Raw genomic sequence first — 27,794 nt, 5'->3', positions numbered from 1 at the left:
CAGATCTTGATGGAAAAAAAGCAGCAATTTACTTTTGGGGGTACCTGTAACTCCCAGCACATTGCACTTCATTGCTTAGGAAACCTTTGTGTCTGTGGGCCTTTTGTGCTGAAGCTGTATGCCCTGAGTTCAGGCTGAGTGTTCTGAGGAGCTGCAGCCAAAACAACCCAGTCACTTCCAAGAATGTAGCTGGGCAAAAAAGGGAACCTTTTATTCTCAGAACACAGGGCATTGAAACTTGTCCCAGCATAAATTCTTTTCACTCCCCAACTTGTGAGTACTTGAACTCAGAATTCCAAACTGGCTCTTCCAGAGTGTTTTATCCACAGGTTTGTATAAGTCAGGTGAAATAAAAATATCATCCTGACTACTCTTTTGCAAAATCTTCCTGTTTAAAATTAGATGTAAGGGAACAGATAGCCAGTGTGCTAAATCAAGGACTTAACACTTCTTGGTCATTTGATAAGCACAAGTTTCAACAGTGCTTACTTGTACAAAATGATGGTGTTGGGATGTTTGATACTTACATTTCACAGATGTAACTAAGTTCAACTAAAGCCCATTGAGAACTCTTATCAGATGAAGGTTGAAGAGATATTTACTTGCAGGAGATGAGAGAATATTTAAACTTTTATCATGATCCATATAATTTCCTTGAGAAACTTTTATTTCTAGACACCAGAGATATGAAGTCTGCGTATAAAATATACTGTGTGCTACAGCAACTTCTTTTCCATTCAAAAAGGCTGATTCCCATTTTAAAAAAGCAGAATTAAACTGCAATCTCAGTTCAGCATTAATAGGAACAGCAAATACAGTACCCTAAGATAGAGTGCCTATAACATATATAACTTATCTGTACAGAACAAGCTGGCAGAGCAGTTACATCTTTAGCAAACCAGACTCAATATAAAAAGGATTTACTTGCATGCAAGAACATTTGCAGTCTCTGTGCAGCTTTACTTTGAATAGATTTAACATTTAACTAGTTCAACCACATTAATCCTTGAGCTCCAGGCTCCTGGAAAAGTATTTATCATTCTTCATTTTGAACCAAAAATTACATTTGTGGCAATAAAAGGTGGAATTTCAAAGAACTGTATGCAAATTTTAAAACATCAGTATCTAAATAAATATAAAAACATCCCAACTTCCTCAAACAAAAAAAGTAAGATTCATAGCAAAGCTATGCTTTCCTCATTTATATCAGAATAAGTTTTAAGCTTTAAAAGCCAGAACTTGGAGCAGCTTTTTCTCAGATAGTAAAGGCCATCACTTTTGAAGTGTCCCAATTGCAAAAGCTAAATTGCAGCAATAATGATGAAATACTCAAGTCAAAAGGACCTCTAGATTGAAATTTTAAATGAGAAACCAACTCAGAGCAGTTACTGATAATGCAAGTTAATTAAAAGCATTTTTGAACATTTGTCCTATTTCCTCACTGTGATTTCCAGGTTTGCTAAAGACTTTTCCATTGTGCTGCACATCATGCTCCAGGGTACAGCAATAGTTGCCCTTTATGCAATGCCTTTATTCGATACTTTGAATTTTACAGTTTATCTTGAGATAAAGGCAGAGAGAAGATGATTAAAGGAAAGTTACTGCCATTATGCTGCTTTCCAACTGGAGAAGGACAGATGGGAGTTTGTACAGCTAAGTGCACCCCTGGCTGTCTCCCACTCCCTGACACTACTCACTGCTCCTTCCCCTCTGCTGCAGACCACAGCTTTCCAAAAAAACCCCACCAAAATGCAAAAAACCCGAATGCCTCCATGTGTTAACCCAAGAAAAGACTATGAAGCAATTGAGAACAAACCAGAGAGCCCTACAGCAGCACATCCCCCCCTCCAAGGCAGCTACAACTATGGAGAACTGTGTTGGCATTTTGGCATGTGTACGTATGGACCAGCAGGCAGAGAGGTTGCCAGGTTTTCCTATCCCAAGTAATATGTAAAATGCCACAGCTCCTGGCCCACAGCTCTGCTTCAGGGAAGATTAACCTGCTCTTCACCTTAATAGCTTTGGGCAACTTTGTCCCTCTCACAAAGAGAGACTTATACCAAAGCTCCACCATCACTGTGGTAAGAAAATCTCTTGGAAGCCAAAGCCTCTCTACTTCAGATGGATGTGAGAGATGATCCCGCCTTCTGCAGTGGGGTCTGATTTTTCAAAAATAGCTCATCCACTGATTTATGAAACTGAGTTTGTGAAATACTAAGTGTGTCTCTTATCAGTTTAATCAGATCTCCTGCCCCTATATGCCACAAACCCAGAAAATCCAGCTTCTCTCCCGTTCCCTAGAGGGATGCTGTCTTGTGGATGGCAGGAGAAAGGAGACTGTGCTCTGCTCCTCATGCAGAGATTCCCATTCCTCTCCAGTAGAAAGCACTTCACCTGCCTGTCATCCTCTTCAATAGCTCATCTTGGAAAACTATAATAACTTGAGCAAGTCTCATCTGACTTGTGGGTCTGAACTTTGATATTTGTTCACTGTCCAAATCTCTTCCCTCACACTTCAACAAAGCATGTTTCTCTTTCTTCTTCCTTTTTATTTTTATTTTTAAATTTTACTCTCCCAGGCAGACACCAGAAAAATCCCTTGTACAGCAACTTTTCCTCTCAGTACCACCTTCAATTTGCATCTTCCAAATAAAAATTCTCATCTTTTCTCCCACCAGTTGAGACTTCTGCTGCCAACTTTCCTAGCTCTCTTAATCAAGCATGTTTGTCAATGAACTTGCAATTACAATGTGCGTGCTTGATAAAGCAAAGATATGTGTAGAAATAAACTGCCAAACACTTTCACAACTTAAACAAGACATTAAGCTGCCTCTTGCTTTCCTCTTCAAGGCCTTGTATCCTCCTTCTGTCTGCAGCCACCTCCATGCCTGCTGTTCTGAGCTGTTCTGCCCTCAGCTTGACTCAGCATTTCTGTATTTCAGCATCTTCTCCTCTGTCTCACCAGCCTTATGTTAAGACTGGGACAATGCAGAAACCATTATGCCACTCTCTAGTAATAAACCAAGTTAAACAAAAAAGTTCCAGCCTGCTATATTCTAAGCAAAAGCACTTTCTGAAATACCAAAATGCATATGCCTACATTTTATAATAGCACAACCATCCAGCTTTCTGGTCAAAGAGTGTAAAGCACTCAAGTTTGTTTTTTAAATAAACTCCATTCAACTTCTTGGATTCAACCTACTCTTATTAATTAGATACAGGAGTTATTATATACCGGACTGTGGGTTTTCACCCATTTCACAACTACATTATTGGCTTTATCTTTACAGTTTCTGCCTTCTGTAGATGCTCTCCTGTCCTGGCTGTATTTTTTGTATTCACTCTCCACCCATGAACCTTTCCTCAACCTTTATTAAAACCCCCCCAAACCAAAAGACCAACAAAAGCCTACCCAAATTCTCTGTCTCACCTCACCCATGTCCCTTCTGGGCATCTCTGCCCCCAGCACCTCCCTGTAACACACACTGGAGAAACAAAACAAAACCCAAACAAAAAAGCCAGCCCCACCTGGACCCTGCTGCTGTTTCTCCTTTACCTTGGAATAGAAGCGCCCCACTAGAGTTGTTTCTTTCAAAAAGAGTGCTGGCTGCAGCTGTGCCCTGGCAGACAACATTGGTCCACCTCAAAGAGAGAAACAGGTTTTATTTCCATATAAATAAACAGCCTCCACTGAGGAAGGCAGGGAAGCAGCACAGAAAAGGAAATATTGCAAATATTGCAAGCACATGATTTCTAGTAAGTTTTTGTCAGTGGATCTTCATTTCTTTGCTCCTTGCAAGGGCTATAATACCATTCCACTTAAACTGTACTTTGTTTGCAAGAAACAGCACCTTCTTTCTCACTACTGATTTCCTGACTTCAGCAGGTTCACAGGAGGGTTCACAATCCCTTTATTATCCACTTTATTAACAATCATGAAGGTTTTCATTTACTACTTGAGCTTTCCATGAACTCTAAAGATCAGGAGAGATACTACTGAAATGCAATTTGATTGCAAGTAAGCACCAAAAGAACAAAGTGGGACTAGAACTTGCTAGTACTGGTTACTTCAGGACTTGTGACTGGCACAAAGATCCCTCACTTTGTAGATAGATATGACTTTTCCTTCAAAGACTAAACAGCACAAGCAGTGTCTGTCCTGAATGTTCCACTGACACCACTTTTTTCCTGAACACAAAGTAAATCAATGTGGTTTTCACTCTGTTTCTTTCCCTGACCTCCCCAACTAGCCTAGGCTGCAGCTCTGTCTGGGAGTGGAAACATTGGTACTGCAGACCACTGGGTTGGTGGGGGAGAGGGCAAGGAAAAACATTTAAAGATAAATTGAAATCCCATTTAAAATATTTCTGATCCTTAAAAGCATTTGAAAATCATATAGACATGGTGCTTCCTCCTTGTAGGCTTCAGGGGAGTTTTGCAAGCAAGATTTTCATTGTACTGAGACACAAGAAGATTGAACCTTGGGTTTCATCCCACTCCACAGGCGGAATGAAAGAGGTCTTAATGAATAGAAAGTAGAAAATTTCAGCTCTCAAAGAAGTGAAACTCTCAATACCATGGACACGTCATCTTCTCACAGTGTTTTTGTCACACAGATTCTTTGGTCACACAGCAGTACAATATGTGCTACTGTAAACTTGCTTAAAAGCACCTTTCCTGGACTCTGAGGCAAATGCACTAGAGCTGTATTTCAAAAGTTTTTAATTGAATAATTTTTCCTTCATGTGCTGTTTTAATATGAGTGCCTCAAAAATGAATCACCATGATTACTCTTCCACAAACACATAGTACTGGCATGTAGTAAAATTTGTCAGCACAAAACACTAATGATCCTAAATAAAACCAAATAGAAAGAAATAAAAGACAAAGGACCATACAGTCCATTTGGGAAATGCTTCCTGAAGCTGGAGAGAGAGAGGCTCCCTGCAGTGCTAACATCTGCACAAGACAGAAAATTTATTTCCCCCTCTCCCCAGAAAGAAATAGAGATGGAGGGAGAAGAGGAAATGGCAGACAGCAGATAATCTCTATTTTACACCAACAGACAAAATGACAGTGGAAAAGACTTCTGCCCTCTGGGGTTCACAGGAAACCAGTCACAGGATACGTGTTCCTTTCAGTTCAGTAAGTGTACACTCTGGCAAGTTGTGGCATTAAACACAAATGGATTTTTCTTAAAGTTACAACCACAAGCAGCATGGAATTTCTTAAAATCTCTTACTATTAGTATGTTGAAGAATATGAATATAGTCTTAAATAAATATTAATATATTTAAGTCTAGAAGCAACGATACAACATCTATTATACATATATATCACTTTAATTTGCTCCATTAAGCCCAAGGAAGAAAACCTCTCACAGACACAACTGACCTGGGGTTGGTTTGGTTTTGGTTTTTTTGTCTGTTTAAAGAAACAAAACTGAAATTGCAAATCCAAGTTCCATCAAAAGGCTTTCAGGTAACCTTTTCTCAGAGCACAGTATAAATGTTTACCCACTTCTCTCAAAATGTCATCAACATTGTGTTGGGGACATGCAGTGCAGGCACTGAACCAGCTTTTACTCATATAATAATGATTGCATTTTTATTATTTCTTTAGAGTCTTTTAAGTGTTTTATCAAGTGTCCAAATACTACTGACCATGGGCTTCTCAGGATTTTCTTTTTTTATTATAATTCATATGCAGCTTATACAAACACACCAGGGATTATATGACTCAAGTGCAGTTTTGTGGCTTTAAAAATATCTTTACTACAAATAAAAGTCAATTGTCAAAAAAGATCTCCTCACCACTGACCTCCTCTAACAATCCTGTCCCTTCTTCTAAAACCAGGGTAGTAGTATCAAAACATAACAAAGAACAACAAAATTCCCCCTCCCCAAAAAAACGAAAGGAAAAAATAAAGCAGAAAACCCCAACAACTTTCAATATCTCTGACAGTTTGTCAAACCTGTCATGTTCAAGGTAAAAGTCATTGTAACACTGAAAACTAGAAATTTTTGAAAAACACAAAGAACACAACCTTTTGGTTCTATTCTATTTTTTTTTCTGATTGGCACGTGCCAGCTGTTCAATGACTGTTTTAATGCCTCCTACTTCCACTCTGTCAGCAAAAACAACAAAAAATTTCAGTTCACATTTAACAAAAGACTCATTTACAAACACCTCATTTAGCAAGTAAAATTTGTATGCAGTTTCATCCTTTAATGTCTTCTGTTCATCCTACAATCTCATTCACCAGCACTAGTGCATTTCATAATATCCTATCACCCCACTGCCACAGCAGAGAGATTTATATATATCCTTGAAGCCTATTGCTGAGAGTCAGAAAAGGACAGCTTGATGAGTTTGCCCTTTGACATGCAAGGAGCCCAAACAGCTTTCAGAAGTTTTCTACCTCTTATTTTTAAACAGATGATAAACTATATTATAAAGTTAAGAGACATTAACCTGAGAGTATTAACTGTCAAAAGAGACGAGGAAAGTGAGATCATAGGACTGAGCTCTTTGTAGAAATCCACGAAAAGCGGTGCTGATGGTTAATTAAGATTGTGCTGACAAGTGCCAAAAGTCAAGTTCTCAATTTCCCCTACACCTTTCAAGCATAATTAAGTTTAAAATAAAACAGAGTAACAGTGCTGACAGACACGGGATCACTTGTTTATGTTCTGACTCTGCTTTGTATTACCTGTAAAGGACAGTCAGATTTCATACAAAGAGCTGCTTCACATTCTTTGACTGAAGAGCTCTTAGCACCGCACAGACTGAAGTCCTAAATATTAGTGTTAAAAACAAACAAAAAACCAAAAAAACTCGAACCAAAACCAAAAAGAAACAAAACCACTCTGGTCACCCCAAACTAGAGCCAGGTAGTTAGAAAAACACAAGGCCCATTTGTAAGCTCTTTCCAGGGTGCCAGGCTTCCTTGTCGAGCAAACCATGGTGTCTGTAACCCGCGGGGTGCTTGGGAAGCCAGCCTGTGGCTCAGAGCATTCCCCACGCACACACACACACACACACACACACACACATACACACACACATGTACAATGTACAACCCCCTGGCAGCCACAGGAAGGCAGAGGTGAGGGGCCTGCACGCCTGCCCTCCCACCAGCCCCCAATTTCCACTCTGCACTGTGCCTCGCTGGTTTCTTGCTCGCACAAAGGCTGGTTTGTCATCTTTGCCACAAGCACTGCAGGCAGCAGCAAATTGCTGCGGTTCACGTGTGCCGACTTGCAACACCAGTTCGCAGAGACCTCTCTGGTTAGTGAGTGTGCTGCTTCATACCTGAACAAGAGAAAGCCTCAGCTTTTGCTCTCCCCGTCTCACTGCAGATTTGTGACAAAAGACCAGTTACCCACCTTGGCATGACAAAAATATTAAGGCTATGTATGAAGTTATGCACCAAACCCCAGACCTCCCAGAGCTGTCACTGGTTGTGCCACTCGCATTTGCCTGCCCTCCCCCAGCTTGCCCAAGACTTTACTGTGATGAAGCTCTTAATTACATGGTCACATGGAAAGCTTCCCATAAGAGCAGAGTCTCCTATTCAGTGCCTAAAATGGCTGGTGCTTATTCAATGTGGATGTCTAATACTTTTTTTCCCTTTTGACATTCACTGTCATTTTACAGAGTGATCTTCTCAGCTTGCTCCAGAAACACAACCAGCTCACTCATGGGTCCCTGCACTGCTCAGCACATGAGTTCTCCCTCACAAAGCATGCATTTTTTTATAGCATCCTAAGACACCAGGAGTATTATTGGTACATAATGACAAAGACAAGATAAACTCCCAAGTTCTTTATTTAGATGCCCAGTTTGAGAGAACCAAGGCCCGATTATTCAGTACATCCACAGCAATGAGCCCATTGACTTCCTTTGCAGTTGCACTAACTTGACACTTCTCCAGCCATCCCAGAGTTTATTGGATTGCAATGCAGCAAAATAAGTCACTTCTCTTAACAAAGCGTGCTTAAGTGGAGCCTCTTGCCCAGATGCCCAGCAGTTCTTGCCTTTCCCTTCCTCCAAACTTCCCCACTGCTTTCATGCAGCACCTCCCAGCTCCTGCAACAGGTGAAGCTGTGATTCAGCAGGAGACAATCTCTCCTGCTGCTGCCTTGCTCTGCTCCACGGGGCACTAAAGTAAACAAGGATCTTCTCAGCTGAAAAGCCCAGGATCACATCAGGCAACTAAAACCTGAACTGTAACACACAAACACTGGGACTGCAAGCACTTAAGCATCCTTGACATGAGGAAAAAAATAAAACCCAAGGAAATATTATTTGAAACAAGACTATTTTAAGATTGTTGAAAGCAAATGTTTCCCATCCCCTGAGAAGTTCTCATCATATGAGTGCTTGTGATTAATCAGCAGGCTGATGCACAGTCTCTCCTTTTTAAACTCAGGGAGAAAAGGGAAACTTCATGCTGTTTTTATTGCTGGGTTAACCACAGTCAAGGGGGAGGGCAAGGGGTACACACCATTTATCAACAGATTTCATGGGTTGTTGCTACCTGCAGAAGGAAGAGCCCAAGCCCTCAAAACTTCAGTTCAATTACTTCCAGATTAGACAAAAGAGACTCTGTAATTCGTGACTTCTTGCTCAACTTGGTTTAAAGTTTTTTTTCTGCTGGAAAACAGAATCAGAGAGGCTAGAGGAATTGGTCAGGATGATTAAAAAAAGGAGAGAATGAGAAAGGAACACATGAGCAGCCTTGAAAGATGAGGAAGGCTTTTACAAAGTGACAGTGCATTTTACTTGCACAAGAAATACAGGCAGGAACAAACAAGCTTCCAGGACCTGTTCCCTTTTGGTCTGCTGTTTCCCTGAGTACACTGAAGGTAACAGAGATGATTTGTGCAAATACTGATGACAGCCTGATATTGAAATCTCTCCAATAATCAAAGGGTGGAGAGAGCAGTTGGAGATGCTCTTCCCCTGAACTCTCTGGAAATCGGCAGTGACCTGCATTCACTGTATCCTAACTTGTGCCATTAGGACTGGAATGATTTAAGACCCCTGCATAACCTAAATTTCTACCATGCACAGTTTTGTGTCACTCTCACAGGCTGTTCTCAGGAAAGCAAGATTCACAAAACCTCAGCTGGCTGCTGCCCGCCCTTATTTCAACATGCCTGTGTGCTTTGTGGTTTAAGAGGCAGCCTGAGTCAGTGCTGATGTAAATACATACATGTTGTGCCAGTTCTGGATACAGACACTGCAAAAAGCCATGAGAGATACTTGGCAGAGATGATGGGTGGGCACTCCTCCCACTTAGCACCATTACTGAACGCTGCTGATGTACACACTCCAACAGCAGCTGGAAAGCTCTGCACAATTATTTGCAACTGAGCTGGCAACTCAAGGCTATTCTTCTGTACTTAAGAAGACCAATTTCCCTCACAGAAGCAGCAGGTTATTAGTGTAGAAGTACTGGCAATACCTTAGAAGCCACACATCTCCGAACACTCCACTCTCTTCTATGAGGCCCATAGAAACTGCCTTTCAAAAGACAACAGAGCTATTGCAACTGCAAATTTCTAACTCTCTGAAGTAGCTGGGAAATTATCTGTTCTGGACATCTATTAGCCAACTCCTCAAATATATAACACAGAGAAGATCATAAAAACAAATTACTGTGTGCATTATATTTTTCTTCTAGAGACATCTGCCTAGCAATTTAGGGGAAGATCACTGGGAAGAAAAGAAGGAGTTCTACTGGATGTGAGTAGCCTGTTAAACCTTCTGGAGGTTCAGGGTGTCATTGTAAGAATCCACACTCAGTGTCTGCAGCTCAGCCAGCTTACAACTGTAGGATGCCTTTGCACCAACCTGCCAGCCCAGGAACTCTGCTGACAGCAGTGTGGACAGATGGACAGACACCTACACCCCCCTTTACCCTTTTCACCAGGAGCAAGGCCAACACCCCAGCCAAAGCCAGCTGCCTAGGTGTGAGCAGCCTGCAGGAGGGTAAACCCAACACAAACCATGTAATCCAGAGCAACTAATGAGTGTCCAACTCAGCAGCATCCAGCAGAAGGTCAGGCCCTAGACCAATAACACATAAAAAGCCAAACCAAACCCAAACCGAGCAAAAAACACCCCAAAATCCTGTCCAACCTTGAATAAATATATTAGAGCTCACATATGTGCAGATAAATCCTTTTCACTGTATCAGTTTAATAAAAGATAATATCAGTTTAAGGCAAGGTGGCACAATTTGTCCAGTTCTACTCAATGAGAACTAATACAGGATGCTTACTCACAAAAAGAGTGGTTAACAAAAGTGACAAACCATTCAATGCTTACAGGAAGTCTCAAGAAACACCAAGTTTCTCAGCACCCAATATTGCAGCAATCTATTTCTTCCTCTCCTCCCCCTCCTTCTTTTTTCTTTTTCTCTAGAGGATGAATTTATCTCCACTCCAGTAAAAGCAGAAGAAGTAAAGAAAAAAAGCAGCATGTTGGCTGGTACCTCTGTTGCTGTTGAAAATGCAGAACAAATATGAAATGTCAGAGCATGATACTCCCAGAGGAAAGGGCTGGCCCTAGCCAAAACTTCTAGAATAAAGCAGAGACATAGAAACCTCAGCCTGCAAACAGAATGAAAAGTTTTTTTTCTGCTCAATTCACCCCTAAAATTTTCTTATACCAAGTAGTTTCCATAACTGTCACTGAAATCAAACCAGCAGGACCTCAAAGAGATCAAGCGGACAGTTCCTGAACTTCTGGAGAATGAAAGGGATACCAATGAAACATCTTTTTTGGGACATTAAAAATCTCTACTCCTAGGAAGAAGAGACTGAAAATTACACATTCTGGGTACTACCCATGTGAATTTAAATATAGTAAGGCATTTTTTCTGGTGACACACCAGTCAACTATTATTCTAACAAACTCGAGGAGGAACATTACTGAGACGCAGATGCAGCCAAGTAATGCCACTAAAATGCCATGACTGGCTGGTGGAGCAAGTCTGGGAGATTGCTGGGTATGCCTAGAAGGCAGACTGGCTATCAGGTTTTCAAACCCTCTGTAGAGCATTGTGAGTTCAAGTCGCTTGGGTTACTTTTGCTCTATAAAAGCTTGATAAATAAATCTACTGATAAAGATTCTGCATTGAAAAAATTTTTAAAAATTAGATTGTTACTTCAGGTATCTAGCAGTTACTGTTTGAACTTCCTAGAAACAAGGGTCACTGAATTTAAATATCAAGCTGTAATCCCTGGGCCAACAAAGCTCTGTTTCTTACTAATGCATCCTCCTGTTCTCCCCTTTACTGCCTAGTTAGTTGTGTCATTGAGGCTTCCCTTCTACCTTCCCTTTTGCTCCATGTCTCCTGCCACCCTGAAAAGGTGAGAGAAGAGCTATGCCTAGTCAAGCAGAGCATACATGCTGACTTGGTCTGGCAGCACCCAGGTGTTTGACATCCACAAGCACCAAGTTTGAGAGTCCCTTCAGGAGGGTTAAAAGCAGAGTCTCCTCTACACACCTGACTCTTCTGAAAAACATTGGTCATGAATATCATTCACAATCATCTTCAGATTTACTCTGAGACATCGAAAGACTCCAAGTTTGAGGGACAAGTGAACAAACTGCTTGAGGCTTATACCTACAAGAACCAAAATATACAAAAATCTATGCTTTTAACATTTATTTCTTTTCTATACTAAAACCCTCACTCTACTCTTAATACTTTTTAAATTTTGCCATACACAGACAGCTGTACTGTGTGGTCCCTCACACTACAGGGACAGGAGACCGAAGGTACAGTTTCAGAAAGCCATAGAAGTAGCAAGAATCTTCAAATATTATTCTTAGATTGCTTGATAAGAATGCAAATTTGTACACAGGAAAAAGAAAGAAAAAAAAAAAAAGAAATGGTATTAAAAACTTGTGGCACCAAAGCACAGGTGCCAACAAGGAACTTCAAATTTATTTGAGGAATTCTGGCAAGTCATCACAAATGAGCTCTCATAGGAATACCAAAATTAGGTTAGCAGTTTATTGTGAACATCAGGTAAAGAAAAAAATGCCCTGAAAACACAATAAAACTACTGCCAAGAAGGCTGTAGTTTATGCTGCTTTTCTTCTAGGTTCAGCCATTGCTAATTAATATAAATCATCACCCAGATCTCTCTCCCTTTGAGTCAAAAAGGGGTAAGATAGCTTCAACATGTTCTCCCACTCCCCCAAAAACCAAAGCTCAAAGGAAAAAGTGTTCAAAACCAGTTAGCTATATATACAGGCAACGGCAGGTACTACACCTCTAGTCCAAGCATGTGGCATGCACTCAGATTTAAGCATAACAGCAAATGTAGTTTGCAAAATTATGATTCAGAGATAAAGTTACTTGAGATCCTCCCAATCCTTTTGTTTTGATACAGTGTATGCCTTACTTTGCCTCTTTAGCATATGTGGTAATTGCTCTTTTAAGTTCCTACAAAGTAATTCTTGACAAAAGGGCATTGAAATTCCTACACCAAGGAATCAGAGGGAATAAGAAGCCCCCTTTAAAGCAGCAGTCAATACCTGATGTGCTCTGGGTGAAACCCCAAGGCATCACTTTTCAAGCGGGAAGCCACCACACGCTTGTCGGAGAATAAAGTCACAAGAAGAGGAGAAAAAAAAAACCTGACTCGCATCTATAAGATGAAAGGACCATTTCTGACATTTTTGGTTCATACACATGTTGCACACAGGCTGGCAGTGTGCTTGAACAGCCAAGGTCAGTTATCCTGGAGGGCATCTGTATCTCCAGGAAGGTTGGAGATTTGGCTGGGGTGAAAGGGTGAGGGCACGGGGAGTCAGAGGGCTTGTCTGTTTGGACAGCACTGATAATGCCTCAACTATTGCAAAACAGGGAAGAGAAAATAGTGTTAAATGCTTCATACTGAGCAATGCTCCAGCTCCTACCACTCCTTCTATAGAGGATTTCCCTTGTTTAATTTTTTTTAAGAGATTAAAAACAATATACAAAGAAGTCAGTGTATTGCTTAGAAACATCTGCCAGCATTAACATAAGAAAATTATGAACATTTTTAGGATCAGCCTCTACTACGCCCATTTATGTATCAGCAATTTCAAAACAGCATAGATCAGCCACAAATCAACTCTAACAACTAGTCTTCCAGACAGAGCAATCAAAGCATATATATATATTAAAAATACCTGAGTCACACTGGTGGAGCCGACCTCCAACAGAATTTGAATGTGTTCGATTTAATTAGAAGGTGTTGACAAGTGCACACACATTTATTCCATAAGAAAAAGATAGTCAACTTTGAGATCTTGAGCAGCAGCAGCCACCACACTACCTTGGCCCTCAGTGGCCAAATGAATATGTAGTATCTCTAGCTCTAAACTCCCACCCCTTCCTTCTCTCCTCCAAAACCACTCAAGTATTTAAATATTTAAGATTGGTAACACTGGCTTCCGGTCTTGCCACCATCCAAATTTTACTCAAGGCTATGATGAAGAAAACTAAAGGTGTTGGCATTGTCTGGAGTAGGAACTGATCTCCTGCACTCAGTGCTGTTTGTTGCCTCATGTCCCAAAGTTTCTACCAAGATAATACACATCACATTCTTCAGAAAAGGAGTTTTTGACTTCTCTATCTTGTTGACAATAATCTAAGTTTAATCTTGCACAGCCCATTTAAAAAAATATTAAATGTGAGTTGAAACACATCCCCCTCATCTTGCCATTGGAACTATTTTACTCAAGCTGCAACCAAACACCAGAAAGCTTTCGAGCTCTTCACATGACTTAAATCAAAACTGGAACAAAAATTCTGAATACTTTCAACTCTCACTCTCTCCCCCACGGGAGCTTAAATACTGGGCCAAGTGACTGTAATTTCTGACTAAATAAAAGCAAATAAATAAAAGCATGCACCCTTCTGACCAGGTGAACCTCACCTGAGCGGCCATGGCAAGAGCTGCTCACCAGCAGTGCCACTAGTACCTGGGGAGGATGTGTCCCCAAGGGGTCAGGGGGGTGTGTGTGCCCATTATTTACTGTGAACAGGCAAAACTCCCCATCTGTCCACATAAACCAGTGATCAGATTAGTAGTAAGCCTCCACTTTGAAATATCTCTTTCACAAGTCATTCTACTCTGTAACAATGCCTCGGTCACCTGAATGAGCTGTGTAACTCAAGGGTTGTTTCAAAACCAGGAGGGGCCTCTTGCTCACTCTGAGCTGCAAACAACTCAACCTACACTGATAACTGTACTGAGTGAAAAAAATACAACTAATTTTCTGGGCTGGGCAAAAAAGTAATCCGTCTTTTTAATTTTTAATCACCGTGAATATAAGCAGTTCTGCAACATTATGATCAGAGCATTGTGAACACCCATTAGCTCAGGGATAAACAGCTCATTTGTGTTGGGAGATGAGAGGATTCACAGGTAAGGCAAGGAAGGTGAGCAGTGGAGAAGAACAAGGTAAGCAAACATGAAGACAGGATTGCTGTAAGCAGGGTTATGGGAACAGAACAGATGAAAGAGGGACCACTAAAAGAGCTTCTGTCAGCCATAGCCAGTGCCACAGAGCTAGAACAAACACCCAAAGAGAAATCAGAGGAGGAAAACAGTGGTAGCAACAGCCAGAGTAGGAAGGGAGACTTTGAACAACTTCTCTGGTGGGAATAAATATTAAAGGTTAAATTAAAAAAAAAAAAAAAAAAAGAAAAGAAAAAAGAGCAGCCTGATATTTCCCCTCCTTTGGCAACCTTCCCCTGCTCAAACCTCTCTACCACTTCCTTTTACACCAATGGGCTGTTAAGGCTTCCTTTTTCTTTGGTGGAATAGATAGCCAGGAGATCCTCCAGGCACACCAAGCACTCAGCCCAGCCATCTCCCTGACCACTAGTCAGGCAGGCAGCACAGAGCACACACTCAACACCTCAGACACTGTGCCACAGCTACCTGTGAGCCAGAATTTCCTAAACTAAACATTAATATATTACACATTACAGCAGGTACATGCAGGTATAAAACCTACACCTTCAGCTGATCTCCCACACTGGACTTCTGAGCAAGGTGATGTGAGCCACACTCTCTTAGAAGCAGCAACAACTGCAGGATAAGTCCCATGTGCACAGGTTTGCTGATGGTTTATCTTGTACTCCAGTTTTTCTGTGTTTTTTCAAATAATAATTTCAGTACTTAAACCACTAATCATGAAATTTTCATTTTGTGTGTGTTTGGAAAAAAATAATCAAATAGTGTAGGAAGATTAGACCTTAAAAAACACAAACTACAGCAAATCACATGGAGTACGTCAGACAGCTATAACAACCCACTCACAATGACAGAGCCTCAGAAATCTAGTGGAGAAGAAAACACCTTCTGGGTATAAAATTTGAAGCACAAGTTTTTGTCCCACAGCTCCCATGAGGCTCACCTGGGTGGCACAACTCTTAGTTCAATCCTCATATTTGCTACCAAACATTAACTTTAAAGCTTACCTGCTTTAGCTTAGCTAAATAGCCTGCTTAGCTAATAGCCAGAGTACTGCCAGGAAAACAAACAGAATGTACACAATGCATCTCTGCATATGCTGTTTACTATGCATTTTCTTCACTGTTTTAACCAAAATGTGATACAGATTATATCAGGTTATACAGTTTCAGGTTATACTGCAGTATGAACCATGAAGGACTGGTGCAAAAAAATCACTAGAGGGAAATTGAAAACCTTTGCAGTTTTCTGTACACAAACACTGGATTGGTCACTTCCTTAGTGAAACTTAATCAGAGGACCACCACTGCTTTAGCTCTTTTTGAGGTGACAGAGCCTAGAAATACTTTCCTCTAAGGGAGAGTTTCCACCAGCTCCAGCTTGAGGGAAATGAAGATAACTGGCAGCAACTCAATATCTGGCACCAAATAAGCAGTTTAATTAGCTGACAGGAGGAGTGAAGTAATTATTCCTCTCTCTGCAGCATTTGGGAGACCACATCTGGAGCACTCGGTCTGCTTTGGGAGTCCTAGGAAAAGGAAGACTGACGTACTGGAGTGAGTCCAGTGCATGTCCACAAAGCTGCTGCAGCGCTTGACATCTGAAGGCGAGATTGAGAGCTGGGTCTGTTCAGTCTGTCCTGGGAGATACTCCAAACCTGCCTGGATGAGGCCCTGGCTTTGAAGTTACCCCTGTTCTGTTCAGGGAGATTATTTCCTTCAAACCCACAGCTCACCTCAGAGATGTTAGAAAAACTGTTAAATAGTAGTTTAATGAAAAAGCTAGTAAAAAAGTAGTTCTAGAAGGAAATCTGTTATCCCTAGAGAGATCAGTCACAGAAAATAAATTTTTACAATATGATTGGGTAAAAAACACATAGGTGATCACTCCTTTAAACAACATTAGTCGTTTCTCCTCATTGTCCTCCACCCCCTTCTTAAAGTATGATGTGAAAGAGTTCAAAGCTACATACTTGTCACAATTTAAAAATGTTTAGCAAGTTCCCATACCAACAATCATGAAGTAAATCTACATGATGTGCTTTGACTGCCATTTTCAAGATATTTTCTCTATTTTCTCAGAAATTATACCTCACAGTGGCAACTGCTGATTATAGAAGAAATTCTTATCTCACTTTTGGGTGCCTACATTATCGGCAAACAGATTTTATTCCTTTTGCAGAGTTGCTTACACCTGCATTTTCTTAATATTTCTGTGATATTTCACTTTTGGAAGAGAGTGTCAACAACAGTCCAGTGGCATTAAGAAATCCACAGATATGTATTAAAACTTCAAAATTAAACTTGAACCACAAGCTCTCTGCACTAGTTTACTTTGGTAAGACCTTGTTCACCAAGAATTACTCTCAAATTCTTACGATGATACAATTTGAATGCATGCTTCTCTAAACAAGGTAGATTGAAAATAAACATTGCATACCACCACAGCACCATTGCATACTATCATAGCACTGTGTCACCTCAAAGTTTGTGGGTAGCTGTTCTAGATGAAGATCCTATGGAACATAATAATATAATATAATATAATAATATAGTTGCAATTTTTAAAAAAGCTAGTTTGAGTAGTCTGATGCTATGAAAATGAACATTCATCTATTAATCCACTCTTTCTGGTCATTGTTCTCTCATCTCTTATTTTTTATGTCCAGAAGTGAAGCACAGCCTCTACAACACCACACAAACACACTCACAGCAACCACGAACACGTCACGGTGGTCCTGGAAGCAGTGCAGGCACATGAGCACACTGTTCCTCTGGGCCCCTGGGGCTCTCCTCAATCTCACACGTGAGCTCCTCTGCCCACTGTGAAGGCACTTGGGTATCTTGGGTCCCAGACTTGCCCTTCCCAAGGAAATAAATCCAAAGCAATGCAGTTTGTTCTCAGCACAGTCCTGCTGTGCCACACCACCTCTATCTAAAGGATGACAGATATCTTCTGCAAGACACCAACTGAGATGACAAATCATGGAGGAGTTGACCACAAAAGCAAGATTAGGCTGACTCGTTTAACACCTACATCTGTACACTCAGCTTCATAAAGCAGAACTGCCTACTAACTCTACTGCACAGGGAGGAAAGAAAAATCCCCCAACTCCAACAATGTAACCTCATGATTTTGAACTAAGATTTGCTGAAAATGTAAGGAAGGGCAGAGACAAGGTTACCTCACCCTTAAAGAAGTCACTGAATCACACTGATGGTCAGTGGTTTAAAAAAAAAATTAAATGCAAGATTTTTAAAAAACTTTTTACAGGGCCAGCAGCAAATTTCTGTGAATGTCGAGTCATCAAGCAGTGCAAAGCGATGCTCTCCCCACCCTGCCTGCCACGACTGAGGAGGAGGGAAAGGGACACAGTCTTCCCTGCACACTTTTATCTGCAGCCCTATTTGTTCCTTTTTGGCAGCCCCACTTGAACATTAGGACAAGGAGTTCTGCAGTTTTCAGACAGGCCAGTAATGCTGCCCTAAGCAAGAAAGACAGTCAATGCTTGTCTTCCACCTCCCCCCGTGCACAAAAGGTCACTTCCGACCTTCAAGTGCAGGGGATGTTTCTTCCACAAGGTCACAACATTCAGCAGCTCTCTTCTCAGTCAAATTTTTGGGCTCACTACTTTTCCTGCAAAAGAGAAACTCCTAGAGAGGTGTTCAAAAGAAACTGAGGCCAATGCTATGTGTGGGGTTTTTTGAGAGCATACAGCCTGCTACACTGAGAGTTAAATCTGGCTCTTCAGCTTGTCAGCTCCTGCACACTGATCTTATCCCAGTTGTAGGCTGATGGCCTTACAAAGTTTTTCAACAGTGAATACAGCTAGTACCATAGGTTTCATTAAACACTTTTTTTTCCTCCTTTTAAAGGTGGTTTGCCTCGGCCTTTCTGAATAAAATAGAAGAGATATTAAAAAAAAATAAAAATAAAAATCCAATAGCTAGTTCTCTTCACAAGTCCAAAGTATGAGGTCTTATGAATATAAAAATCACTAACCATTCAAAGATACCTGGAGAATTTAATATTTGGAAAGAAAGGCCTGCATATTTGGCTAAAGACTGTAAATTAAAATTATTAATAACCTCAGATACTGTGCTATTTAAAATATTAATTTTAAATAGTTTTACTCCTTCTTGAAGAGAGAGAGACCAGCAAAACATTTTCAATTAATTTGGAAATGGGAATGAGAGTGTTTCTTGATGAAATCACCAATTTAAATGCTGCACAGACTGATAACATCCAAAAATTTCATAATCTGTTGACTATCTCACAGATTAACCCCAGAAGGAAATTTCGGAGTTTTCAGTTGCTTCCCAGAGAAGAAGACAGGCAGCAGAACTGGCATTTTTGCTGATCTTTGGACAAAAATGTTGCTGGATATAGGCTCCCTCTCTGTAATTCAAAATTTATTGGCATACAGTGACAGCATGCAAAAGGACCTGTTCACAGGAAGTCCTAAAAACATGCAAAAAGTCATGAACTTCACCATAATAAACTCTCTCCACCATTAACCTCATCACCAAGAACAAAACCTGAGCATTTACATATAGTTTAAGACAAGAAAACAGTCTAATTGCCTTCTCATATGACAGAAGTTTCCATACCAAGTCTCAGAGATGCTCTTTTTTCTTGGAAAAAAAACATATCATAGCTGCCTGGTGAGGGGTGCCCATAAAGAAAAACTAGCCCCAAGAACAAATATCCTCTCTTTTAAGGGTGTGAAGTTTGTTTTGCTTACACCTGCTATCCCCCTCTGTCCCTGGGGTGAAAGCAGCTGGAGGACACAATCACCACCATCTTCCAAACAGGGCTGTGAGCTGTTCTCCTCTGCTAAGCCCTAAGGAATGACCAGGTATGGGATGAAGCTGTGTGCCCTGCACTTTCATCACCCACTGTGGTGGCTTCTGGCTTGGAGAACTTCTGAACTAACCAACAACAATTCTCAATTATTCTGGGCAAGAGCATCAACTTCAACTATAAGCCCCAGAGCTTATAGTTGTGTGGTTTAAAGGTCAGGTACAAACGGGGAGAAAACCCAAAATACATGTTAAAAATAATAAAAAAATCAAAACTCAACACAATTATCTGTACATTGTTATCAGCAGCCAAGATAGGAAATGCATGATATTCCAAAGTCATGCCAGGAAAACTTTCAGAGCTGTCTTTTTTGTAAGTGGCACAGCTGCAAGTCAAAGATCAATGTTACGCAAAGTGCTCTTTCACACACAGGTTGTTCAAAAACAAGGGAGGTTGAAAGGTCTTTATTAATACAATAAAAAGCCTTCAAATGAATGTTAAAGTTTATTTGTTAAAAATCAGCAAAACCAAAAGACCCACCCCCTCCCCATCCCCAACAAGTAAAATAATTGAAATTGTAAAGTGAAAGGATGCTAGGAATCACCAGACAGGCCACTAGGGAACTGTCATGGAATGGTAAAGTTTTTCTTTAAAAAAGCACAAACCTGAATGGGCATTTAAGATTAATCTTCATTTTCACAGGCTGTTTAACTTCTCTGTATAGAGAATATAGCAAATTTAGACCTGCCATGATTGAGATTATCTGGCAAAAATATTTTCTACTTGGACTATACCAAAAAGACTCGAGAACTATTTTGGTCAGATCTGTTAACAGAGGAAAACTGGAGCCAAGAGGAAAAGGACAATTTTAAACAGAGAAGATATTTCATGTAAGCCAAGCCAATCATTTGAGGTTTCCTCCTTACTCCTCCCAAAATCACAAAAACAAGAGTTATTTTCATGTTAAAATGGTGCCAAACACTTCTTTTCTGTTAAAGCAAATGTCCTCAATCATACACACACAAGGGCAGCTTCCTCTGCCTGCTTCAGCCAGCTCTTCCCTTGGTCTGTTCAATGTCCCTCCACACTGCCACTCCTCCCCTTCTTCATACATTGTCCTGGTGCCATTACCATCACTTTCAGCTTCAAAACACTTTCCAAATTCACCACTGCGAGCAACAACACTTTGGTGAATAAAACTGTACTTTCCAAGCATTTATGGAAGCTTCAGTACTGATGGTACAATTTGTCTGAAATGTAAGGTCTCAGTTTCAGGTTATAATTGTCCTTACAGAGCCAAAGCTTTAGATGTTGATCTGTCTTTTAGAGGTCCCAGAGCCGCTGCAAGGGAGCTTGGAGGAAGTGCAGATGATCTTCCAGAGGCCATGCCAAGAGCTGTGAAGCAAAGTGAGCTATGTGAGGTGGAGTCTTTCTGTTCAGGGCTGGTTGGTGATAGTGCCTTTGTTTTGGGGGGAGCAGACTAGCTGCTCTCACAGCACAGGATTCAGTACTATTAAAAGTGTCTCTTGCTCCTCTGAGGAGCTCTGACTGGCATCCTTTGTACTTTAAAGCATTGAACACATCACTCACAGCTGCTTCCCAACATCCCTCCTTTCTGGTTGTAGCCACAGGGAACCGAAAGCAGAATGGAACAAAGAATTTCCCTAGGCCAGAAAAGGCCTCCAGTCATTGTTGCCTCCTAAAAAATCCACCAAAACAGAGCAAAACAAATAAGCACAGAAGGGTCACCTTCCCCTTTCTCATCAAAACATTCTCACATTGCTGCTGCCTTGTAGAGTTCACCACATTAAACCACATCTCAGTAGGATGAACATCAATGAACTTGCTCTAAAAATTTAGGTTTCTGCCTTAAGCAAGAAGGACTTATTACTCACAGATACTTTAAAAAATTATAGTGTGGGAGAGGCAACTTTCAGAGCTGCAAGACTTCTCTGAATCAGGAGAAGCTGGGCAGGAAAATGTGGGCTAACCTCTCCCCATAGCATCTTGTCACAACCAACATCATCCATTCAAACTGGGATGTCTTTGATATAAAAAAAGGAGCTGCATTTTAAGAAGGGCAAGTTTAAAATTAATCTGCTGTCTTCATCCCTCTTGGAAAAAAGATTTAACCCAGACCATCTAATTCAAATCAGTTGATACTGCCAGGCTATCTTTTTTGATAGCTTTTTCAGATTAAAAACATTCATTCAAAGTCATGGTATACAAGGAATAGAGCTGGTCAGGAAAAATCTGACAGTCATTTTCTGCCAGATGATTTAGTTCTATCGATACCTTAAAGCTCTGTAAAACTGCTGCTGATTTTATACTCCAGTAAAAAGTCAAGGTGTCAGAGGTTCTATTTTGCTCCAAACAGGTGGCAGTATTTTGAGTTGAAATCCTTGCTTTCACAGCAAGTTACCATTTAGAACAGTCAGAAGCAAGATGAGGCATCATGTTTTGACTGACTTGAAATAATATGATTTTTCACCTCCCCCAGTAAAAGCAGTGATACCGTTCAATTTTGTTTCCGTTCCAAGTGAACTGAAGTTCCAAAAAAGCCCTAAAAAATGCGATTGTTTTCCCGCAGCCAGTGGCAAGGACAGCAACAGGGTACTGCAACGCCTGTAAGGTCAGGCCTGTTCCCAGTTTCAGGGCTCAAGGACACCTCCCACGGACAGGTTTCACCTGACCACTGTCAAAGCAGGAGGCAGATTGCCTGCCCGAAACCAGAGCCCTGCCTGAGGCAGCAGGCGAGGCTGCCCTGGAGCACAGCGCTAACGGGGCTCTCACTCCCCAAGGAGAGCCACACACACACCGCATGCACCGAAACAGCTTCAGCCTTTCATGTTTCATCTGCACCTGCCATTCCTCTGTCTGCAAGTCAGGCACTAAGGGCAAAACCCATGGCAGGATGCAAATGCTAGAAATCCCAATTCTTCTACGCCTGCATGTTTATCGTCTACTGAAATGCAAAGCTGGTTGGGTTTTTTTGTTTGTTTGTTTGTTTGTTTGGGTTTTGTAATTTTGTAATTTGTCAGGGGTTTTTGTTTGTTTGGGTTTTTGGTGTATTTTCTTTTTTTAATATATAAATAAATTATTGCTACCTCGCCAAAAGAAGGTTAGGGTTTTTAGCCTCTAATAGCTAACCTTAAGCCACCGTGGTACCAAGTGAGACACCCAGCAGGCAGGCAGATGCAGCCCTGAAGTTTCACCTCCTTCTGAGGCACTTTGCACTGGGCGGCCCTGGCAGCATTTCCCTGGCTGCTGGGATCTCAGCTCTGAGGTACACAGAGCGTTCAGCATGGCACAGCAAGCAGCCACGTCTCCAGGGATCACAGCTCAGGGTGCTCCTCACGGAGGCACACAAACCCTTTTGTGGGCTTCGCCTCAAGTAAATGGCTGGCTTGCACAATGCAGATCCGTGGGCCTTTTGTCACCAAAGGAATCCTTAATTGCTGGATTTCAATGAGACTGCTCGGGTGAACCAGATTTGTCGGTTCAAGTCCTGGTTTTGGAGTAATGGGTCAAAGGGACTTGTGAAGACACTTCTGTGGGAGCTGCAGGGGTGGGAGAGGGCCAGGAGTTACTGGTTTTCTCCCTCTGAAAGGAAGGTCACTTTGACAATACACACTGCCAGCAGCAGACTTGCCCATAAAGCAAATTACAAAGCACTGTCCATGACACAAACAAACACCATTATTATACATTCAAAGTAGTGCCCAAACTGAATTAAGCAGAACTTTACAGAACAAGTTTGAATCAAATATTAATGTGCACCCCAGAGAGAAGGACGAAGTGAAAGCACATGCCTCCAACTCTTTTTCTCCCTGAAGTAAAAAGCACAGTAATGCAGCAAGACAGAAGAGTGAAGGTGCTGGTTAAATAAAATAATTGGGCATGAGATGGCAAACAGATCTATACTTTCCTTAACACAATTAAACATGTGATACTGTAGATGTACCATATTACCATATTACAGAGTGAAATCATCACAAGTGTGCTGGGCGGTTTTCACTCACCTTAGCCACAATTTTATTACACTGTAAATCAGTGCTGAAGACACCATGTCCAGATTAGTGTGTTCAGCTAAGCCACAGGGCCAGTGCTCACAGAGGCCCTCACCATATCAGACTCCACTCATGATTTCAGATGACACCATTTAGCTATTTCACATAAAGGTATTGTGGAATCTGTTGTAGTCTGTCAAAAATAAAAAGTTCCTCAGCAATGTTTTTCTTCTCATATGAATACTCATTTTCTTACTCAATAGAAATTTACCACGGGGTCCTAACTTTTAAAGACACTTGTTAAAATGATTAATATCCAACTTCTTTACACCACCTAATTCATTTCTGGCTTACAGTGACTGCCATGCCCATATGCCAAAGCCATTTGTCCCTCACTGAAGACGTGTATTTACTCAACACCAAAATAATTTCCAGAGAACGCTGTTCAGAGTTTTATACTTAACTGGTATTTTATGACACTGTGTCTTTCACCAGCAGGCAACACAGAGTTTCTCAAACAACATGCCTGAAGCATAAACCACAAAACACCACAGCCAGTGGCCTACCATCAGACAACTTTGTATTGAAAATTGTTTCTTTTGCCAAAGACGAGCCACGCAGATGAGGCAGTAATTTGTTGGAGGTGGAGTGGAAGGATGCTTACAGGCACCCTCTAAGAAGCATCTGAACATTTCAATTAATCTGCAGCCTACTCTTAACAAAATACAAATTTCTAAAGCCTTAATTAGGCAATCTTTCTCTTTTTCATCAAAATTATAACTTCATGGGGTAAGAAGGGCTCAAGAAGGAACCCAATGTCTTTTTCACGAGAGATAGCATTCTTAAAATTGTTCTTTTCACATTGTGAAAAGACACTGACCTACTGACATCCATCAAGTGCTACTAGTTTGCTGAGTACGCACATCAAGGTGCTGAAAACCCCTGAACCACTGGGGCAAAAGTAACAACCTTTCCACTTTAGCGATACTAAATAAATGTGCAACTGTAAAAATGAACTGTAGCCCCTCCAGTTTCCCACTGGGTCAATCCTACAGTGGATGTAACTGAGAAGTTGGAGATGTTGCCTCCCCTCCCTTCCCACTCTGGTATTTTTCTTCTGCACTTCTTTGTTCACTTAACAGGACTTTGTTTGAAGTGTGTTTTTACTCCTTCACTGCATGACCAACCCACACAGTCAGAAGACAGGCTTATAAAAACCACAGATCTCCAGCAGGGAGCTCGACGGTGGGTGTAATATTGGACACAGCTCTCCATTCATCATGCACATTCTCTGGATTTCAAGTTGACAGTGTCCCTTTAGCTTACTGTTCCTCCTCATGGGAGACCAGGCGAGTCAACCCTAATGAAAACACTTCCTCCACCAGCATATAAACAAACAGATCTTCACCTGCAACTGTTCTCAGCTTCCAGAATGCTAGTTAGAAACACATCAAGACAAAAAGAAAAAAAAAGGAAAAAAGAAAAAGGAAAAAAGAAAAGAAAACAAAAAGGGGTGTGGGAAGGAGATACTAAAAAGTGTTACAGCTGCAGGGATGGTGGAAGGAAGGATGTGGGAGTTAAGGAGGTTGTATACACGGAGGAAAATGACAAGGTCTCAAAGGCGTTCCCAGTCTTGTGCATTTCAAAAGCCCGGTCCGCCCTGGTCACTCGTTATTTAGCGTTTTAAGAATCAGAGCATATCAGAGTGACGGATGAGCAACTGCAGAGGGCTGCTTTCCACTCAGCCCACACCTTCTCCACCAGCACCTACTCAGCGCTGCCCTCCCCGTCACTGCTGAAGGGACCGAGGTACCATGGGCTTGTCCCCACAAAGTGACCCCTTCCCTCTCCCAGCGCTCACGCACACGCAGAACCCTCACGGAGCAGAAACCGGGCGAGATCCCGAGGAAGCAGAGGCCAAACTGAGCATTATTAAGGAGGTCGGGCGACACGTACACCGTGGCTCTGCAGACGCAGCAAAACGCTGGCACCCATGGCGTGGCGTTTGGTATCTCTCCCTAATCTCAAATGTAGCTGAAAAGGAACTGGCACCAGATCAGCGGCCTCGTCTGGGAAGGAACAGAGAGGCTCTAGGGGAGACACAAGAAACAAGCCTCTTTTCACATCCTACCACCCTTGGGCATTTTGTGCGTCCCTTCTTTCTTCCCTGAAAGAGGCCTTTGTCACAGACGCGCAAATCCTATACGATTTATTTCAGAGGGAGAGAAGGTCTTTTTATTTATTCCTCCCCCCTCCCCTTTTTCGCAGTTCGGCGACAACAAATACGTCCCTGTGCTGCGCCCCCTCCCCTCTCCCCGGCCGGCGCCCCCGGGGGCGGGGGGCAGCGGCACCGCGACCCCCGGGCACGCAGGGGCCGCCCCGGCCCTGCCCGCGCTGCGGCCGCGGGGTCCGCGTGTGGGTGCGTGGGGGAGACCCGCAGCAGCGCGGCCGCCTCCCCTCGCCGGGAGCCCCCGCACCCCGCCAGCGCTCGGGCGCACAAAGGAAACGGACCCGCCGCAGCATCCATCCATCCATCCATCCATCCACCCATCCATCCATCCTTGCATGCATGCATCCATCCCCCCGCCCCCGCTGCTCCGGGCGGGCTCCGGCCCCTCCGTTACCTGAGGCGGCTCGGCTCGGCTCGGCTCGGCTCGGCTCGGCTCAGCTCAGCGCAGCGCGGGGCCGGGGCGGCGCCGCCGCACTCGCATCCTCCTCGCTCCGCTCCTCCGCCGGCTGCCCCCGCCCGCCCGCAGCGAGGGGCGCCGCTCCGGGCGCCGCTGCCTCTCCCGGGGCGGACGCGCTGCGCCGAGCCGCGGCCGGGCGCGGAGGCGGCGGCTCCGTGAGGCGGCACAGCCGCAGCCTGGGCAGGGATGAGCTCTCACGGGCTGTCCGCGCTGCCGCCTCGCCTCGCCTCCGCTCCGCTCCGCTCCGCCCGGGCGAGCGCGGCTCGGGCGCTCCCTCTCTCCCTCCCACCGGGGCTCTGACAGATGGCGCAACTGCAGCGCCGCCGCCGCCGCCGCCCGGCCCGCTCGGAGCCGGCACCCCCCGCCCGCCTCGCCCCTCCGCGGGGGCGGCCCCTGACTGACAGCGGCGGCGGCCAATGGCGGGGCGCGGCCCGAAGCAGCCGCCACTCTGATTGGCGGGCGGCGGGGGAGGCGGGGCGCGCGGCCGCGGGCGGGCAGCGCCCACCGACGCCCCCGGGCAGCGGCCGCCGCTCCGGGCGCCCGGCGCGGCAGTGACGGAGGCGGACCAGGGCTGGGAAGGGAAGGGATGGGGGCGAGGAGGAGGGAGAAGGAAGGAGAGGAGGGGTTGCCGCTCCGTGTCGGGGTTCGCGGCCGGCAGCTGCCAGCGCCGGAGCCGTTCGCGATGCTCCGAGCGCCGCTGGGGCGCCTCGGGAGGAGGAGGGAGGAGTGAGCTGAACGTCTCAACATCCTCGATGAATGGGAGAACAATCTTAAGCAGATTATGCGTCTTTGTGAAAGACGACGGCTTGTTTTACTACTATGGTTTGTTTTTTATGCGTAATTCTTGAAATTGGCAATAGTGGGTGATTAGGCGACGGCGGGAATGAAATACGCGGAGGTTTTCCAGAGTTATGGTTTTATTCCATTTTCCACATTTATTCACGGAGTGCTCAGCCGGGTGTTTTGGGAGCAGCGTCAGTCCCACGAAGTTGGTCTGTCAGGGTGTACCTGCTGCCCCACAGCACGGCTGGGGCTTCGGTCCTGACTGCAGTCAAAGATGTGCGGGCAGCCCTGTCCCCAGTCACGAGCACCCTGCTCCACAGGCAGGACATTGGAACAGTTCTCTGCACACTTTGTTCCCTTCAGCTTCTCAGCAACGCCGTAAATGCTCCCAGCGTTTCTCAAGGTGTTGCATCCACCTCCCACGCCCGCTGAAAGCACCGCAAGCTCCAGCTTCAGGTCCTGTCCCCAGCACCGCCCTGTCTGTGACCCTGAGTGCTCCCATGCCGACAGATTGGCACATCTCACTGTCACTTGTCTCCTAGGCTTGGAAAGATCTTCTGCCTTAGGACTGAAGATATTGCAGTCTAGGCTTCAACAAGAACAGGGGAGACATACAAAATACAAAAACAAGAGGGAGAGAAACTTAATTAAGTATGTTGAAATAGCAAAGAGAACTATAACACAAGTTTTCAATAAATGAGGTTTACATTTCTCTCCCACTTCTTCTTGGATTTAATTTTTGTATGCCGGTATTTAACCAGAGAATTATGTCATCTTGGTAATTTGATTTCCTGATGAAATTACGGTTTTACAAGTTCAAATATAAACTTGTTTCTTATCAAGATGTCTACAGCTGAGTGCTCAGAACAAAAGAGGTTTTCCCCTCTCTGTCTGTGTCTGTGTAAGTTGTGTGTAGGTGACTCTTGATCATTACATTTCAGGACCTGAGTTTGTTTCACAAATTCACATAAAGAATTTGGAGAAGATGGGGAATTCCGAAATAAAATGTCACTTAT

General features: G+C 43.1%; 1 protein-coding gene across 3 annotated transcripts in view; it reads right to left on the bottom strand.

Moving 5' to 3' along the window:
- Positions 1-25,972, bottom strand: part of FYN (FYN proto-oncogene, Src family tyrosine kinase) — a 137,379-nt gene extending 111,407 nt beyond the window's left edge. For 2 of the 3 annotated variants that reach the window (XM_054279350.1, XM_054279352.1), the window contains exon 1: positions 25,933-25,972. The gene's annotated coding sequence lies outside the window, so the exon portion shown is untranslated. The remainder of the gene's footprint in view (positions 1-25,932) is intronic. The other variant, XM_054279351.1, reaches the window with a different exon arrangement.
- Positions 25,973-27,794: the final 1,822 nt, after the last annotated feature.

Source organism: Melozone crissalis, unplaced genomic scaffold (genome assembly GCF_028551555.1).
Source record: "Melozone crissalis strain CALT ecotype California unplaced genomic scaffold, PUWL_Pcris_2 ptg000027l_1, whole genome shotgun sequence".
Classification (NCBI taxonomy): Eukaryota; Metazoa; Chordata; class Aves; order Passeriformes; family Passerellidae; genus Melozone; species Melozone crissalis.
The sequence above is the reverse complement of the archived record's forward strand: the minus strand, read 5'-3'. Positions and strand labels throughout refer to the sequence as shown.